The sequence below is a fragment of the Microtus ochrogaster genome, unplaced genomic scaffold, assembly GCF_000317375.1.
Source record: "Microtus ochrogaster isolate Prairie Vole_2 unplaced genomic scaffold, MicOch1.0 UNK1, whole genome shotgun sequence".
NCBI classification, from domain to species: Eukaryota; Metazoa; Chordata; class Mammalia; order Rodentia; family Cricetidae; genus Microtus; species Microtus ochrogaster.
This window is the reverse complement of record NW_004949099.1, coordinates 28,553,363-28,557,275: the sequence shown is the minus strand read 5'-3', so window position 1 is coordinate 28,557,275 and position 3,913 is coordinate 28,553,363. Positions and strand designations below refer to the sequence as shown.

Sequence of the window (3,913 nt, the reverse complement as noted above, 5' to 3'; positions counted from 1 at the left end):
GGTCCATGCGCAGATGACACACTGTAAGACATCACTCAAGGTCCATGCGCAGATGACACACTGTAAGGCAATTTCCAAAAGCAACCCAAAATGACTAATATTGCCTGAGCAGTCCAGACAGGAAATGGGCTGCTCATGCCTCCCACTAGTGGAAGCATCCGAGTGTCGCTTTGAGGATCATTTGTCAAATGATGTTGCTCAGAGGATGCTGCACCAGCCATACAGGGGGCCCAAAAGCTGTTCCTGAAAGCAGCTAGGAAGTAAATATTCTAGAAAATGCAAACCACAAATAGTTTCTGTCATATATTATTCTCCCTTGCTACAATCCCTTTAAAAATGTCAAAACCAGGGGTTGGAGAAAGGGCTCAGTGGTGGGAACACTTGCTGAGTTGGGACCTCCAGATTCCACCTAAAAACCTGAGTGTGGTCACACACAGCTGTCACCCCAGCTCTAGATGGCAGACAAGTAGACGCTAGAAGCCCATGGCAGGCCAGTCAGCAAAACCGTGGACTCCATGTTAAAGGGAGACCCCACGGCAAGGAGAGAAGGGTGAGAGAGCAGGAAACCCCGTGTCCTTCCTCCGGCCTCCGCAGCCACATATACACACACCACACAATTAGAAAAAAGTTGAAAAATCTTGTTTATTTTGTTTTTATGCATTAGAGAGACTGAAATTTCAGCCGCCAGAATAGAGCTATACAAACAAACAAAAACAACTTTGAACAAGCTAAAACTGTCGGACAAGGTGGAAGGAAATACTTGCTGTTGGGCCTCCACAGAAGGCCACAGTCAGTTGGTCCAGGATGTGACCTTGTAATACTGGGCATGCAGAGCAGAGAGTGTGACAGGGTTCAGTATATAGCAAAGGCTGGCTGTGATCTTTCTATGAAGACCAGGCAGTCCTCTGAACTCACAACCCCCGCCTTGATCTTCTCAGTGCTGGGAGTACAGGCATATGTCACCAAGCCCAGCTCCCCGTAAATGTATCTTTATGATCAGATAAATACAGTTTATGAAGAACATTCACCCAGTTCTCAGCACTAGAGGAAGCACATTTAAAAGTTATTGGGACTTGGTACCACCTTAGAAAGACTGAATCTACAGGGTTCCAGGTCCTCAGAAGCACGGCATCATACCTCACTGCCACACATCCACATCTTGGGGATTTCCTTCACACTTTCTCCTGGTCCCTGCCACTGTCTGTCAACTCCTGCACTCTCAGCTCATGACTCTGCCTCCCTGAAGCTCAAACGTGATGCTCAAGAAAGGCAAGCTGCCTACTGCTCCCTAATGACCACTTTCAGCAGCTGCATCAAAGCTCTCCCCAACAGAGGCCTGCTCCTTCTGCTCCCCAACACTTAGCTACGGAGACAAGCAAGCATAGGGAATAGTTTAGCAAACTGGGACTCCACCTGCCTCTTCTAACTATGCACCTAGGAGCCTGAGACATTTACCTGCCTATACTATGCACACATACACAAACCTCTCTGAACAATGTACCTGGTAACCTGGTAGCAACCTAGTAGCAACCTAGGACCCCCACCTATACTGGCCTACTCACACACACTACTCCTCTCCCAACAATTGAATGTTCCTTTGACAATGGTCAAATTCAGACAGATTCCAGTTAATCCCAATCTCTGTGTCCAGGTATAAGACCCAGTTTTATAGTATAATAAGGCAAAACTGCATCCTCAGGTGAATTTTTAGGGACAACCTCCTATCCACCATCTTATACCTATGCAGACTGGAAATGCACATAACTAAAATCAGATACAGGGAAGTGACGTGTGCAGCAGAAAAAGTATTATATGATCTAATCTATCAATATAAGGAACTATCCAAAATCTAAAACACCTTAGCAACAGCCCCTTCTTTAGAACCCATACAGAAAGCCCAGGCAGTAACTTGGGGCCCTGAGTATCTTTCTTCATGTGGCTTGATGTTCTCTTGCAGAACACTCTAACCTAATTCACTTCCATTTGAATAGTGTCTTCTTGCCATCTCTATGAGGTTTATTTTATTCTTGAATAAAAGACCAAAAACCTGGAAATGCTCAGCCCAGAGTGTCACAGGTGTCACTGACTACCTAGCATCCTGAAGCCAGCTTGGGGCTTTCCTGTGCTTGAAAACCTTCCCAACAATCCTCACACCATCTGCCCTCTTCTGCTTCTGGCTCAGCAGCAACAGGCCGGCACTGCTGTCTCTGAGCTAGCTCTCGGCATTTGGTGCCATGTCTTGCCCATCCGCCTCCATCCACTCAACTGTAAATTCCCACAGTACAGATCATGGTTCATGCTGGCCCCCAACCCTCACTGGTAGTCCTTTGTAAAATGGCTCTCAGTGTCAGTGGATAAACAATTGCCACCAAACCTTAGCGGGATCCCTAAGACCACATGGTCAGAGGAGAGAACCAACTCCTGTAACTGTTCTCTAACCTCCACATGAGTGCCATGACGTGCACATGCACACACACACAGGCGCACGTGCATATGTGTGCGTGCACGCGCGCACAGATAAATAATAATGTAAAACACAGATGTCACTGGGATGAATCCTAGATTCCCTTCTGGGAATCTCCCTCAAGAGACACAAGAGTCAGAGCCTCTATGTCTGGGAAGACAGACTATGGTCCTGGAAGCTTATTAAAATGGGCAGTGCGGCAAGCCTAAGGAACACCTGGGAACCTACAGACTGACACAAAGGTCTATGACCTACTGTCCTACTGACGAAGACTAGGACCTCAGAGTCCAGAAGCAGGTGCCCCTTACTACACACAAGCAGAAAAAAGGAAGTCCTTCTGAAAGTGTTCCTACAGAGGGACATGCAGGGCCTCCCTTCAGTCTCAGCACAGCTCTCTACAAAATAACAGTGAATGACAAGGAAGAAAGTGACCATAGCGATAAAACCAGGTCAGTAAGACACCACCTTATGCTGGGGTATGGCCCAGTGCTATGGTCTGCACTTGGTACACTCGGAGCTCACACACACACACACACACAAAGCTGTTGAGGATGTCAAAGTTAAGGCCAGCAGACAGGCATTTTGTGCTGTCATGTCAAATGCATGAGAACATTGCTACCCTAGGTATAAACAGCAAATAAACCCAAACTGAAAAAACATTCTGCAGAATGGATGACCAGGACTCGGTGACAATTGTCCAAGGGGTCAGTGTCAGAATTCCAACTGAGGCTCTGCTGCAAACTGAGGGAGTCAGAAGACACACTGGGCATGGTGGGAACATGGCTCTGCTCGGATAAAACCAGAACAGAAAGCTGAGTGTACTGAAATGCTAGTTCTGTTTGGGACACTGAACGTGTGTGCGCACACACACACATGGTGGGTAGGGTGGGGGGAATATAAATGGAGTTTCTAAGAGAAGGATAAAGAGAGTCTTCTGGTAGTGTTTTTGCAAAAGATAACCCTAAGAAGACCCATTTTAATACTTAGACATACAGGTTTGTTCTACAGCAGAAAACCCCATCAACAAGATGTTTTAGGTTTAAGCCAACTCCGAGGTAGGGGTAAGTAGATGATGAAGAAAGGGCATAAGGAAGCCTTCCAGGGAGCCAGAAGATTCTAGAGCATGACCTGGGTTTCATGTACCTTTGTAAAAACACTATCATGATCAGTATATGTGTGGGCTAAATCTGAATAAATATGGGAAAGAAAATCTCCTATGTTAAGACCAAGCCACGAGGCAGTGAGGTGGTGGCGCACTCCTTTAATCCCAGCACTTCAAGAGGCAGATGGACGCTCTGAGTTCAAGGACAGCCTGATCTTGAGTGAATTCCAGGACTACACAGAGAATCCATGTCTCCAAAAGCACACACACACACACACACACACACACACACAGAGAGAGAGAGAGAGAGAGAGAGAGAGAGAGAGAGAGAGAGAGAGAGAGAGAGA

General features: G+C 46.7%; 1 protein-coding gene across 2 annotated transcripts in view; it reads right to left on the bottom strand.

The window, feature by feature from the left end:
* The window catches only part of Atg7 (autophagy related 7), a 219,590-nt gene that overhangs the window by 204,813 nt on the left and 10,864 nt on the right, over window positions 1–3,913 (bottom strand). The window lies entirely within an intron of this gene.